Source organism: Notamacropus eugenii, chromosome 3, assembly GCF_028372415.1.
Source record: "Notamacropus eugenii isolate mMacEug1 chromosome 3, mMacEug1.pri_v2, whole genome shotgun sequence".
Lineage (NCBI taxonomy): Eukaryota > Metazoa > Chordata > Mammalia > Diprotodontia > Macropodidae > Notamacropus > Notamacropus eugenii.
In genome coordinates, this window is record NC_092874.1 from 182988013 (window position 1) to 183004015 (window position 16003).

The 16003-nt window shown below is 36.5% G+C and overlaps 1 long non-coding RNA gene across 2 annotated transcripts in view; it reads right to left on the reverse strand.

Annotated features, from left to right (window-relative positions):
* Window positions 1-5187, reverse strand: part of LOC140533582 (uncharacterized) — a 45709-nt gene extending 40522 nt beyond the window's left edge. The window contains exons 1-3 of one of the 2 annotated variants that reach the window (XR_011976994.1): window positions 3188-5187; window positions 2711-2825; window positions 1693-1744 (exon numbers count right to left, since the gene is read on the reverse strand). This is a non-coding gene — a long non-coding RNA (uncharacterized lncRNA). Of the gene's footprint in view, window positions 1-1692; window positions 1745-2710 lie in introns of both variants that reach the window. The other variant, XR_011976993.1, reaches the window with a different exon arrangement.
* Between the last annotated feature and the right edge of the window lie 10816 nt (window positions 5188-16003).

The following is a 16003-nucleotide window of genomic DNA, read 5'->3' on the forward strand; positions in this document are numbered from 1 at the left end:
TTAGGGATACTGTGGACAAGTTCCCCAATCCCAATTCCTTCTCTCTTTGTGATGATTGTAAGAGATACCAAGAGATGTCAAGAAGCTTAAGCTGAACATCACTTTTTAAAAATTTTTAATGATTAAAGTCTTACCACAATTTCTCAGTGTATCAGAACTGGGTTGCAAATACTGTGTAGAACTCTTTCAGAGTGCAGTACTTAGGTAGAATCTTTTCTACACAGTACTGAGTGGAGAATAACTTAAAAATAGGGGAAGGGAAACATTAACTGCTGTGTTTGTGTATTTGCAACAACTCTTTGATTAATGTTAGGGGCTTCGAAGATTGCTTCATCATATTTTCATAAAAATCATATAATTCTGCCAAAATTACAGCATTATGATATACAAGTGGATATTGACGAGTGGAGGGTGGGCTGTTAGAACATAAATCTAATGAATTACTTCTCATAGTGACAAAATGATCCTTCAGCTATATACTCTGTATGAGATATGCTGGGAAGGTTGGATTGCAGGAGAAAGCCAATAGGTAAAGTACTAAATGAATGTTATATGAAATTAGGGTGAAGCACTGTGCCTAAAATGCCTAACCCTGATTGTGGGGTTTTTCTTATGCCTTTCCTATGATGCTACCACATAAAGAGCTGAAGATAAACTTTTAGTCTAGACTTGAATAAATTTTTGAATATATGCACTGACAACGTCAGAAGGACCGAGGCAAGGAGAAGGTATGTCAGTACCTTTCTAGTCCTGAGTTTCCTCATCTGTAAAATAAAGGAATTGGACTAGATTAACACTAAAATATTTCCTAGCTAAAATATTGAAATGATTAATATTTATTCTGTATCATTTTCTTATTGATCCTAATTAGAGTTAATTGATTTTGTTCCTGTATTTGCTTAAGTCATGACACTTGATCTCTGAACTTAGTTCAAAGATACAGCTGCCTTGCAATGAGTTAAGTTCAGGAATCACTGCTAATCACTGATCTAGTCTTGCATTAAGGAATTTTCCTAACCTTGGCGGATGCCTGTGAGCACAAGAGAGTCTTTACACATCCAAGCTATCCTTCAAGGATGTCTGGTTTACTATCCAAGATGTCCAAATCATTATTTTGCAGATGGACTCAGTGAACACTTCTTAGTCATAGGGAAGGAAGGAGGGGGATCACTGCTAGCCCCCCAAATTTCCAATCAGTCATGTTGTTCCCTGTACCTCACCCCTGCAACCATTCGTACTGCTCCTCATGCCTATTATGCCATGATGTCACCTACCTTATTCTGTTCTTTGTTCTGTACTCCCCAAAAGCCTATAAAAGTCCCTCATTTGGGGTTTTAGCTTACTGAGGAAGCTGAGATCCTATTCATTGGTAGATTTGCATGATTTTCCAATAAGTTGATCATTCTTGGAACTTTTGTGCCTCAGTTTACCTTATTTTAACTACAACAATATCATATGTAGATGTGGGTTTGGAAAGAGTAGGAAGCATTGCTAAGAGAAATCTAAACGTAAAAATACATTGAAGAAATAAAAAGAAAAGGTTCAGAAGGTGAAACAAACAGGGCAATTTTGTTACTAACTTTGCAAATGTAATCTATGGACCACTAGGTGGTATAGGGGATAGAATGCTGGACCTTAAGTCATGAAGACTCATCTTCCTAAGTTCAAATCTGGCCTCAGATATTTACTTACCTGTGCAAGTCACTGGCAGGTCACTTAACCCTTTTTGCCTCAGTTTCCTCATCTGTAAAATGAGATGGAGAAAGAAATAGCGAATCAGTCCAGTATCTTTGCCAAGAAAACACCAAATTGGGTCATGAAGAATCAGACAGCTGTTATTAAGTGTCTGAGACTGGATTTGAACTCAGGAAGATGAGTCTCTCTGACTTCAGGCCCAGTACTCTATCCACAGTACCACTTACCTAACCTCTTAAAGTTATATCATGTAAAATGTAACTGTATTTTTTAAAGGGATAGAATTTCACATAAAGGCTCAAATATTCTTTCTGTCACCTAGTTCTCTTATTCACCTCCATAATAAATCTACAAAGTAGAAGAATGCTATATTACCAAAACTGTCTCTGTGTGGTTTTAAAAGTTTCAGTACCATTTATTTCAGAAAAATTTGCATCTCTGTCTTGTGAAAATTACTCAATAAATCCCTAATTTGAACCCTCAAGGTCTGGATACATCATCTGAATTCTTCCTAGGCCTGAGGTCATATTATCAGAATGTAGATGTAAAGAGCATTTCATGAACTATATGATGTCGACGGGTCATTAATAAAAACTGAAAAAGTAAAAAGCCCTATAATTAGGTCCTGAGGTAACTTTGGATGTAACATTTTCACCTCAAATTCAACACCATTAAACAAAATGACTAGTGTTTTCTCACTAATGTAGCCTAAGAACCATTCCACTATAGCTAAATTCTGCCAAAGTGAGGAAAACTCAGAAAGCAATATATCATGATTTATTGAATCAAAGGTCACAGATAAATCAATAGATAGCTGCTCCATAAAAATTATAATGAATAACTACAATAATATTGTCAAGGTTACTTTGGGAAGGGCAAGGAAACAGGCCAAAGCCACAACTAAAAATAAGGTCAATATTTTATCCTTGAATAGCAAAGTTCACTAATTTTAGCAGATTTAGAATAATTATTGAAACACAAATAAATTACAATTTGGATAACAAAATAATCTTACCATGGCATATTTTAAATGACTGCTACTTTAGGATTTAGAGAAGAAGAGGTACATCATAATGGATCTGGTAGCAACAGGTTTAAGAAAAAAGTCACATAGTATTTAAGGAAACATTCTAAAAAGGAAAGAAAACAGAGTATGTCAAGTCAATCACTTGAGTATTTATTGCTTACCATCTGGAAGCAGAGCAATTTAGTAGGCAAAAGAAAAGCAAAGGATATAAGATTATTCAAATTTCTTTCTGGTTTTGTCACTAATTAACTATTAATCATGGGGAAATATTGCAAGATTTGGGAGTCTCAGTTGATTCATCTGTAACTGGGAATAATACTTGTCTTAATCACTATTAATATTTATGATAGAGTGATCATATGGCTTATCTATATGAAGTGGAAACTAGTTAATTGGCAATGACTTTTAATTCACAGTACTTTGGTAAATCTGTTTTTGTATCAATATGATTAGTCCTTCTTGTACCTCAAAAGTTCTTCATCCTTTCATATTTTTTGAGACTTCTCCCTATTTCCCCATAAATTTTCCAAAGAAGACCTACCCAGTAACCTGGAGTAGGCAGTACCTGTTAAGACAACAAAATGAGCAGTTGTGCTAAAGTCCATTTCTACTTCACATCTAAGGAAGAGCAATGCCCAAAAACAAGTCAAATAAAGTAAAAGAACAATAACAATAAAGTAAGAGAAAGGAAAGAAATCTTCATAAGGAAAACTTTGAAGAAAACCTAGCAAAGTAATGGAAGAAATAGCAGAGAGAGAAAGAGTGAGAGAGAGAGAGAGAAAGAGTGAGAGAGAGAGAGAGAGAGAGAGAGAGAGAGAGAGAGAGAGAGATTCTCTTATTCAGTAAGAAAACAAGGAAAAACATCTTGAAGAAAAGAACGGTCCATAGTAACATCTAGGTGCACAACTAGGGTACTGGGTGGCACAGTGCACAGAGTGCTAAGCCTGGAGTCAGGAAGACCTGAATTCAAATCTGATTTCACTTACTAGCTGTGTGACCCTGGGCAGGTCATATAACCCTGTTTGCCTCAGCTCCTTATCTGTAAAATTAGTGGGAGAAGGAATGGCAAACCAATACCCAAAAGGATCACAAAAAAGTCAGACACTACTGAAATGACAACAACAAACCCTAAGAAGAAAGATTATAAAAACCTAAAGATCATCCAGAGGGATGTAGAAATTAAGACAATTATTAAATACATAAACAGGGAATTTACAATTCCTAAATAATTTTTAAAGATGAACAAGAGAATCAACAATTTAGGACAGATGGTGGAAGATCTTAATAGTCACTCTGTGAAAAAGCGAATGGTGGAGACATAACAGAAATAGAACATAGATAGATGAAGCAATACCTGAGCAAAATCAAAAGATATCAAAATTAGAAAGAAATGAGGTATTTTCTAGACTTTTCTTTTATACTTGTGATAAATTATACCAAGAAAGTCAATCAGTCAATAGTCAAAAATAATTTATTAAGCGACTATTATGTGTCAGACACTGTGCCCTGGAGTTATAAAAACAAAAAGGGCAAAAGTCAGTCCATGAAAAAAAAGTTATTGCTTTACAACAAATATGTACACAAATACATACATACATATACAAATATAGACGTACATGAATATATGCATATACATATACATATATATATACATGCTTCAGTTCCCCATCTCTAAAATGAGTTGGAGAAGGAAATGATAAACCAAATCCTTGCCAAGGAAGCCACAAATGAGGTCTTGAAGAGTCAAATCTGACTAAAGAATGCCTAAACAATAAACTTCAAGGTCTGACATGTATGGCTGTATGTGTGCACATGTGTGTATGTGCCCATACTGCATCATGAAGGCAATATTCACAGCACTGGTGGTGACTATGAATATGCTAGAGTAGTTCTCAATCACAAAACATAAAAGACTCTCCATATAGAAGGCAGAAGAAAAACATTTCTTTAAACACCAGAAAGCCAAATCCTAGAACCAGAAAGCAGAATCCATCATGGAGACCAAAAAGTTAATAAACATGATCACAGCAGAGGGTAAAGTCATTCTCAAACCTCCCCTCCCCCAGCCAGGGGTCTTCTCACTATCAACTGTAACAATGTTTCAATCTCAAACCTCCCCTCCCCTAGCCAGGGTCTTCTCACTATCAACTGTAACAATGTTTCAATCTCAAACCTCCCCTCCCCCAGCCAGGGCCTTCTTACTATCAACTGTAACAATGTTTCAATCTCAAACCTCCCCTCCCCTAGCCAGGGTCTTCTCACTATCAACTGTAACAATGTTTCAATCTCAAACCTCCCCTCCCCTAGCCAGGGTCTTCTCACTATCAATTGTAACAATGTTTCAATCTCAAACCTCCCCTCCCCCAGACAGGGCCTTCTCACTATCAATTGTAACAATGTTTCAGTCTCAAACCACCCCTCCCCCAGCCAGGGGCTTCTCACTACCCACTGTCACAATGTGTCAGTTGGCCTGCATTCTCTCCCCTGTGACCTGACCCCACTCGCTCACTTCCTCCCTGTTGTGTTCCACCTTTCCTGTTCTATGTCTTTAGCAAGCTCCTCCCACCACATGTGACCCAGGCTTCCAGGAGATTTAAGCAGATCATGTGGGCCTATTAATTAGTGAGAAAGATCTTTCCATTTAAAGTACTATTACACATACATACACATATGCTTTGTTGTTGTTGTTAAGTAGTTTTTCAGTTGTGTCTGCCTCTCCATGACCCCATTTGAATGAATCTTCCTAATTACAGGCCAAGCTCTATCCAACTATGCCACCTACCTGTCCAAACTTAATGTTATTCAAGCCAAACAAAATATAAGATAGAGAGGTAGTGGTCCTGAATCATCCTCTTATATGAGCTGCACAAAGAGATATACAACATCATTAAAATCTATCAATAAAAGTACAATGGTGGGATCTAGGTCTGGGATGGGCAGGGGAGGGTATCTATAAGTGAAGGCAAAAAATGAGATAATATTGTTTTAAGTTAAATAAGCAGAAGTTACCTGAATATGATTTTTTAAAAATACATATTTTATTGAACCCTTTTATATTGTTCTTGGTTCCCAATGAAGTTATCCCTTACCTAGAACCTCCTTTTGTATGAAAAGTTAGTCCTAAATGACAAACCATCCATTTATAGTCTATCATCAATTTACTGAGGGAAGAATGTTTCACTATCAGTCTTCTGGAGTCAAAACTGATTGAACAGAATCTGTTCTTCATCAGAACTCTGATGTTTTCAATATGATTTTCCTTTACCTTATTTTAACCATTGCAAAAGTGTCCTGGTTTTTATTTCATTCTGCATCAGTTCTGACAGATCTTCTCAAGTTTCTCTGAATTCTTCATATCATATTCCATTATAGTCATAAAAACCACAGTTCATTCAGGCATTCCCCACTTGATGACTCTCTGTTTTTTCCTATTAGTCTTTTGCTAATGCAAAATTGTTGCCATAAATATTTTTGCATGCATGAAATTTTTCCCTCTTTCTTTGACTTCCTTGAGAAATAGTCTAGCAGTGCTATAACTGAGTCAAAGAATATGTACAATTATGTAATTTTTCTAGTATTTCTTGCAAACTATTATCCAGAACTTTCAGATCAATTCAATGTTCCACCAATAGTGTACCAGGCTGTCTTCCCACAACCTTTCTAACATTTGTCTTTTTTTATTTTTTGGTAATTTTTTCAAATTTGATGCATATGAGGTAAATACAGAGTTATACTAACTTGAATTTGTTATATTATTAGTTATTTGGACCATTCCTTTGAAAATTGTTGATAGCTTGTTTATCTCCCTTTAAATATTGTTTACTCATATCTTTTTCAAGGTGCTAGTTGTAATATGACAGAATTTGATAAAGAGAAAAATCACTTAGTACATATAACTTTGAATTTCAATAGATAAAACTGACCTTTGCAACATGAGAGTTGTAGAAGAGACTAGAAAATAGAATGTCATCATTTCCTTTAAACTTAAAACCATAAAAATACATAAATAGTCAAAGTGAGGGTCTACAATACAATTTCCATGCCTTGAAAGCAGGAATTTTGGTCATGACTTCAGGTAGGGTAGCAGCAAAAACAGATCCTGTCCAGAGTGATAAACAAGGAAACTGAAATATGCTTAAGTGGTAGCATAAATAATGGGAAAATATTCAAATAGATCTATGATCTCATTAATTTGAAAGTCCCTGTAATGACAGAACAGTGTGGTGTAGTGGGATCTTAAGCTACCCTAGAAGCAATGAAAACCTGAGTTCAAATCCTACCTTTGACACATGCTGGCTAATTCTAAGCAAGCCATTTAATCTCTCAGACCTGTAGGCAACTCTCTAAAAGTGCAATTTGAAGAGTAAGTATTGACTTGCACTGGTAGAGATAGTTTCCTCACCCAAGATTTCTCTAAAGTAATGAAATCAGAGGTCCAGTGCCCATCCCCATCTCCATCTTTATCTCTATCCCTCCAAATTTACAAATTTTCACACTTCTGTAAAGAGAGGACAAGATTATAATACACACACACACACACACACACACACACACACACACTTCACCTGACTTCCCACTCACTCTTTTCAACCATACATTGAGAGTTCCATCTATCTTTCTGGATAGATGATGTTCTCTCTCCTCTATGAATTATCAGCTTGTCTGTAGCCCAGTGCCAAGTTGGACTAGCACGTCTTGTGTAAGGGCTTGCCAAATCCTGTTCAGGGCTACTCATCCACCTTCAATGTACAACCAATCACTCAGTTTCTCACTTGTGGCTCCAAAAAGCTGTAGCATAAACAGCAGTTACACTCTGCTAAAACCCTTTCAGTAGATGAGCTAAACCAGGTTAAGAGTAACTGAGAGGCCTCAAACATATGAAAACTTCCCCCTTGCTTAATGAATGAATGAGAACAATTTGTTCCAATGGCCATGAAGGGAATTGAAACAGGTATTGTGGAATGCTTAGATTACATATAAAAGATGCCAAGGTCTTTCACTGTATCCCAGGCCATTACCAGTCACCCTAACTTTTGCTTTGTCACTAAACCTCAGTGACTCTGGAAGACAGAGTGAGGATGACAACTTTATACAACTCAGCCTCATTTAAATCCGGTTCACTTACAAGTCAAGGCATCATCCTGTGATGTCATTGGTCCTCTTCAAAAATAATTTCCATTCTTAGTACTAACATTTAACTCCACTGACCAAACTCCTGTATTGTCGATGTGATATTCCCAGAGCCTATGGTGGCTATGAATATGCCAACATGGTTGTGAATAGCAAAATATAACAGACTCTTCACATGGAAGACAGAACCAAAACATTTATTTGAACACCAGAAAGTCAAATCCCAACACTAGAAAATTAAATCCATCATAGCCACAAAGAAATCCATCATAGTAACCAAGAAGTCAATACACATTAGCACTGCGGGAGACAAAGCCATTCCAAAGTCTTCTCCCCCCCAACACACTCCTCTCTCACATGCACCTTGGGGCCTTCCCACAAACAAACACTCACAAGCCTAGCTGTGCCTGCTTGCCTGTATCCTCTCTCCTCCACCCCAACCACTCTCACCAACTCCCTCCCAGTTCTGCTCTATCCTTCCTGTTCTACCCATTCAGCAAGCTCCTCCCACCACAGGTGAGTTAGGCTTCCATGTGATTTAAGCAGGTCACATGGGCCTATTAATGAATGGGAAAGATCTTCCCATTTAAATTACCATTACAACTCCAAACATCTAGGAATTAATAAAAAAAAAATTATTAATTATTTATTACATTTCAGGCACTGTGCTAAGCATTGAGGACAAAAATATAAGGAAGTCCTTAAAGAATTTAAATTCTATTAGGGGAATGCACATATACTGGGAGTGGGGAGGTGAGGAGAATGGCCAGAGAGGAATGACCTGGAAACCACAAGGATTATGATAGAAATAATGTGGCAATTGATTTATATTCCTTTTCTAGGAATGGTAATATTTACGTGTTTATAATTTATTATTATTCTTATTCTCAGAGTTACATTTGGAAAGAGGAAGGGAAGCTATCTGTACAGAAATACGGTATATAGATGGGCCCAGAGTATCTTATTAGGTCTTGGTAAGTGCTAGATATAGTAAAAGTATACCAATCACCAAGAAAAAGTACTGAGTCCCAGGATGGGAGCTAGAGTGCTAGGTCTGAGGTGGAGACTGGAGTATAGGAGCATGGCAATTTAGAAGTGACTGAGGATATAAAAGGTAGTACTGGGTCAGGACTAAAATAGCAAATGTTCACCAATCAGCAGTCCAGTGGAGCTATGGCTACTGATGTTAAGCCATGACTTCTACCAACTAGAGCAGGCTATAGAGGGAATATGAGAATCTACTTCTACTCACATCATGCTCACATACATTCCATACTCTCTTGTTGACTGCCTGGTAGCAACCTCAGGTAGCAACTCTGTTAATAGCTAGAAAAATGAATAGAAAATATCAGACAGTGATGTACAAGCATACAAATGTGATCTGAATGCTACAGTTTATACATCACTGACTTAGCCATCACTAACATATGTCCTTTGTTCTATCAACTTCAAAATAATATCCACCATTACTGTACAACCTTTTTAAAAAATGCCTTGCAAAATCCTAGGTAGTCGTGTCAAAAATAACAATCATAATATATTCAGAAGTGAATTTATCATTTGCATTTGGAGACTTATTTTGTTTTGAATTTGCAGAAAGAGGGGGTAAAATACTCTACAAATTATGTCTCAGTCATTAACACAGTCAGGTTCCACTCCAGTGGCTGATGTTCACTCATCTGATTAAAATCATCTACTCAGTTATATTATGATTTTCCAATCTTATTACAGACATATCACTTGGAGACATAAGTAATTAATACAAATTTTAATTATCAACAATTTTAATTTTGTAGTAAATGTTGCCAATATCCTAATTTGGATTAACTAGAATAATATTCAACTTTTTGAAGATTTGCTTATTTCATTGACTCTGTTGAAATGAAAAGGTCTCAAAATAGAATAGGTTCATAAGACGATACTTATATTATTGAAATTTGGTGAATTTATTATATATAAATTCAATCAACAATCCTCTAGCAACTTGAAAGTCTTTCTTTGCACTTAAGGAATACTCACAAGAACAGAGAAATTTGGGGGGGGCTGATGGTTGGGAGATATCAAGCATAATATTTCAATAAGGGGAATTTTCAACAAAACTTACAATAAATAAACTATATTTCAATACCTCCCTTGCCTATCTAACTCAAACTAAAACTCCCTATCTTTGTCTGAAGGTTTCCCACTCAATTTTCTGCTGCCCTCATTACTTTGCCCATGATTCTTTTCATTCTCTTCAAATGTATCTACTTGAAAGTTCAAGTCTGAGTATTTCTTATATTGAATAATCTTCCCTGTCTTTACTTTAGAATTGAAGTCAAGAGCCACGAGGCCAATTGAGCACATTTACATGGGGTATTTCCCAACCATACTATTGCTTTTGTGTTCCACTCTTTTCTTTGTGAATCTTCTGCGAAGACTCAAGAGGTCAAGAATAATCTGATTTTAACTAACTTGCCTTTCTGCCACAATACTACCAAACTCACTAATATTTTTGGCAGCACTTTTTTTCCTTTTTTTAATATATAATTTCTTTATTTTTCCGTTCTCAACATTCACTCCCAGAAGAATTGGAATTTAAAATTTTCTCCCCATCTCTCCCCACCCCCACCCCAGGACAACATGCACCCCATCCACCCCTTCCTCCAGTCTGTCCTCCCTTCTATTACTCACCCTTCTTTCATCCTCCTTCTTTTCTATTTTCCCATAGGGCAAAAATAGATTTCTAGACCCCATTACCTGTATAGCTTAATTTCCAGTTGCATGCTAAAATGATTTTTAACATTCATTCCTAAAGCTATGAGTTCTATATTCTCTCCCCATCCACCTTCATTGAAAAAACAAGCAATTCAATATAGGTCATCCATGTATAACAATGCAAAGCACTTCCATAATAGTTATGTTGTAAAAGATAAACCATATTTCTCTCTGTTCTATACTGCCCTTCATTTTTTCCATTCTCTCCCTTGATCTGTCCTCCCACAATAGTGCTTGCTTCTAATTATCCCTTTCCCCAATTTGCTGTCCCTTCTATTATCTTCTCTCTCCTATTCCCTTCCCCCTTGCCTTCCTGCAGGGTAAAATAGATGTCCATATCCAATGGAGTGCGTGTTATTCCCTCCTTAAGCCAAATCCCATGAAAGTAAGGCTCAATTATTTCCTTTCATCTCTACCCTCTTCCCCTCCATCGTAAAAGCTCTCTCTTCCCTCTTTTATGTGAGATGACTTGCTACATTCTACCTCTCTCTTTCTCTTACTCCATTCAACAGTACCCTCCACTCAACAGTAAATTTTATTTTTTTAGGTATTCTCCCTTGATATTCAGCTCATCCTGTGCCCTCTGTCCGTGTGTGTGTGTGTGTGTGTGTGTGTGTGTGTGTGTGTATACACATACACCCATGTACCTATATATATTTACACATATAATATACAAATATATACATACCTATACACACCTATATGTATATATGTATATGTGTATATATATATGTATATGTGTGTGTATGTATATATATATACATATCCCTTCTAACTACCCTAATACTGAAAAAGGTCTCATGAGTTACAAATAACATCTTTCCCTGTAGGAATGTAAATAGTTCAACTATTAAAGCTGAGTTCCTTGAGGCTTCTCTTTTCTGTTTACCTTTTCATGTTTCTCTTGATTCTTGTATTTGAAAGTCAAATTTTCTATTCAGCTTTGGTCTTTTCAACAGGAATGCTTGAAAGTCCTCTATTTCATTGAAATTCCATTTTTTCCCCTAGTTAGTTTTTATGGGTAGGTGATTCTTGGTTTTAATCCTAGCTCCTTTGACCTCTGAAATATCATATTCCAAGTCCTTTGATACCTTAGTTTAAAAGCTGCTAAATCCTGTGTTATCCTGATTGTATTTACACAGTACTTGAACTTTTTCTTTCTGGCTCCTTGTAATATTTTCTCCTTGACCTGGGAACTCTGGAATTTGGCTACAATATTCCTAAGAGTTTTCCTTTTGGTATCTCTCTCAGAAGGTGATTGGCGAATTCTTTCCAGTTCTATTTTACCCTCTGGTTCTAGAATATCAGGGCAGTTTTCCTTGATAATTTCTTGGAAGATGATTTCTAGGCTCTTTGTTTCATCATGGTTTTCAGGTAAACCAGTAATTTTTCATTTATCTCTCCTAGATCTATTTTCCAGGTCAGTTGTTTTTCCAATGAGATATTTCACATTGTCTTCTATTTTTTCATTCTTTTGGTTTTGTTTTGTAATTTGTTGGTTTCTCATAAAGTCATTAACTTCCATCTGCTCCATTCCAATTTTTAAAGAACTATTTTCTTCTGTGAGAGTTTGAACCTTCTTTTGCATTTGGCCAAGCCTACTTTTTAAAATATTCTTCTCATTGATTTTTTTACCTCTTTTGCCATTTGGCCTAGTCTATTTCTAAAGGTGTTATTTTTTTCAGTAGTTTTTGGGGTCTCCTTTAGCAAGCTGTTGGCTCGTTTTCATGATTTTCTTGCATCGCTCTCATTTCTTTTCCCAATTTTTCCTCTACCTCTCTTACTTGATTTTCAAAATCCTCTTTGAGCTCTTCCATGGCCTGAGACCACTGTATATTTTTTGGAGGTTTTGGATGTAGAAGCTGTGAGTTTTATGTCTTCCTCTGATGGTATGCTTTGTTCTTCCTCATCTGAAATGAAAGAAGAAAATATCTGTTCACCAAGAAAGTAACCTTCTACATTCTTTCTTTTGCCTCTTTTTGGGGCATTTTCCCAGTCAGTTACTTGACTTTTGAGTCCTTTGTAAAGTGAAAGTTATACCTGTAAGTTCTCAGTTTCTCCAAGGTGACACAATCAAAGCCTGCACTGTGGTCTGTGAGCAACCGCAAGCACTTTTTTCTGCCCTGGAACTGCAAGTAGGGCTCCCTCTCCACAGATGCCACCAGCTCCACCATACCAGAGGTCCTCCTCACTCCAGGACTGCCACTCAAGACTGAGACCCAGATCAGCTGCTTCATTCCTCCTGCATCTTTCAGCTGAGGGCTCCAAAAGTGGATGTTGCTGCCACCCTGAGACTGGGGCTAGGGCCGTACCACACTCCCCTCTCACTCAGATGAAAGAGCTTTCTTACTGATCTTTGAAGTTGTCTTTGGCATTTGTGGGTTGAGAAATCTGGGAACTGCAACTACTACCTGTGATTCTACACCCTGAAGCTTGTTCCAGTCCTGTCTGTGCCATGGCATGTGGCCAAGGCTGGGCTGGGTGGACTCTGCTCTGAGGCTGGTGTGATAGACCTTGCCTGTCAGTCTCCCAGGCCATCTTGGGGTGGAAATCTCTTTTACTCTGTTGTTTTGTGGATTCTGCTGTGCTAGAATTTGCTTAGTCATTTTTTTAAAGGTATTTTATGGACTATGGGGGAAGAGTTAGAGCAGGTCCATCCTACTTCACCATCTAGGCTCTGCCCCCCCTTTTGCAGTTTTTGTCTTCCTCGAAGGTAACATAGGAAGAAATCTAAAACATGTAATATGACAAATAACCCAATATGTAGCAATACTATTTTCACTCTCACAAACTCTTCATTTTCTTACCTTTTCTTTATTGTTAGAATGAAAATAAGCAAAGATCATATCCATCTTGGTACTGTTTTGCAAAAACTACAACAGAATGGTTAATTGTAATAAATATATAAGCTCTGGTTTCCCTTCTATTCAAATAATAAATGTACTGGGCTTTATTCCTGCTTTCCAATGTAGTATAGGAAAAAGACCCGACCTCAACTCCATCATACCATCCCCTGATACTGGTAGGATTATCAACAGATACAATAGTCTCTCCAGTGTGGGCAGTTACAATCCAGACTGGATGTGTGGCAGTGCCTCACTAGTGCCCATTCTTTAAGGCTGGTTATTTGGAAGGCAATTGCTTTCAAATAAAAGAAAGAATATTTTTCATGCCTCTATAACCTACCTTCAAGGAGATCAACATGGTGTTCAAGAAAGTGGAAGAGAACCTAAATATGTCTACCTTGAAAATCATTCAAAAGACTGCTCTTGTTGTCTCTATGCAGTACGTCAACATATTGCTGAGTTCTGATACTTTCCAGATTCACAATATCTCAAGTATGTAATACACTCTGGGTTTATGGAATCATGACAGTAGAAGGATAGTGGTTTTTCTAATTGTAAAAAGTAAATATTTCTTTAAAAAATTTTTTACAAGAGACATTCAAAGGAATTCAAAGGAGAGCTTACTATACATTATTCTTTCTGGAAGCAAGCAGAGATTTTCTCACTGTATACATGGAAGAAGTCTGTACTGGAGGTGACACAGTTTTGAGGATATTAGGGCCTTAATTCTCAAAGAAAATTTAAAGGAAGGTGGGTATCTAAGACATGGAAAAAACTTTGGTGCTTGTGATTACTGAAACAAATGATGGAGAAAATATTAATAACTCTTGACTTATAGATGTCCTTCCCAATTAGTACAAAATTGTTATGAAAATTAACTATGTGCACATTGAAGTCATCCTTTGAAGAATGTATGAGAAAGGAACATACAGTATTCCACAAATAATATTCTATAATAACTATACTTACATAGTCACACAATTCATTGATAGGTATAGAGAACACATTGTGTTCAAAATAACAACACTGGTTAAAATTTTAGAGTAAAAATATTGTCTTAGATTTTCTTCAAAATGATATATCATATGCACATGTCGAAATCACATAAGATTCTTTGAAAGGTGAAAGAAGAATCTTTTATGATATTCCTTGATTAATAACATACAATGAGGCAAAAAATAGGGAGACATACTCACTAAAGGTTTCTACCACCATCATGGATGATATCCAGCAGAGTCCAAATGAAAATGAAATTCTTTACAGATCAAATATTCTTAGCCTGAGGTCAATGAAATTTTTTAAACTATATTTTGATAATTATATTTCCACATAATTGATTTCCTTTATAATACTATGCATTCTGTTTTCTACATTTAAAAACTTATAAGAAAAGTACCACTGATTTCATTAGATTGCCAAGGAAGTCCATGACCCACAAAGAAAGTTCAAGAACCCATAGATAATGATAGTAACCAACATTTATATAGTGCTTCGAGGTTGGAAAAATTATATAAATTATCTCATTTGATTCTTTCAGTAACTTTGTTATCCTGTGAGATAAGTACTGTAAGAATTATTCCCATTTTACAGAATAGGAAATTGAGTCTCAGAGAAGCTATCTAACTTGTCCATGGTGGAGTAATAGTATCAGGCAGAATCTGAGTCCAGATTTCTCCTGACTCCAAGTTTAATGCTTTTTTCTTGATATCACTCTCCCTCACCTCAGTGAAGTGGTCCTTCAAATGCTTCTGTTTGTGGATGACACTGTACTCTCAGCATCAAGCCAATGAGCACTGTGGAACCTTCTAAGAGTGATATTTTAATTACTCAAAAAATATTTGTCCCAAATATTTATACAGGAAAAGTTAAGTGAATTAGGGTTGCCTATTATCCAAAACTACAACATGCAATTGAGTGGTCAATCCGAACATTACAAAGAACTTAGACCAACACTGTGTGTGTATAGTGAGCTGAGTTGAAGGGGATTAGGAGAGTAGTTTGAATTTTCCCCAGAAAAACATGCAATTCTCTACTAACCCTAAGTTCTCCCTTTAAAAAAAAAGGCTTATTTTTAAAAGAAAACTTAAATTATTCTTTTAAGAACATTGTATGGCTTTTAGTCATGGACTGTCATGGTGTCTAAAGAAACGAATTGGGGTGGGCATAGGGAGAAAGGACGATAGAGACACACAAGATAGGGAGGAACAGCCTACAACACATTAACAGAAAGGAGATTTGTTATAAAGAATGTCATCAGAGAAATATATGACTGGGAAAAAAAGTGGTGTAATCTTGCAGTGGGAGAGAAACGATTTATCATCAGTCCTTGTGCTACACTGGCATCTACACAATGTCAAAAGATCCTTACCTCAATTTCCTCCTCTGTAAACTGGGAATAACACTTGTGGTGTGCCTTGTAGAATTGTTGTGAGAATCAAATGAGATGTTATATTAAGAAAAGGCCCCTAACATATTAGGTGTCCCTCCTGTTGTATATTCACAGGAAGACATGGACACAATAGGCATATTTGGATCACAGTCTACATTG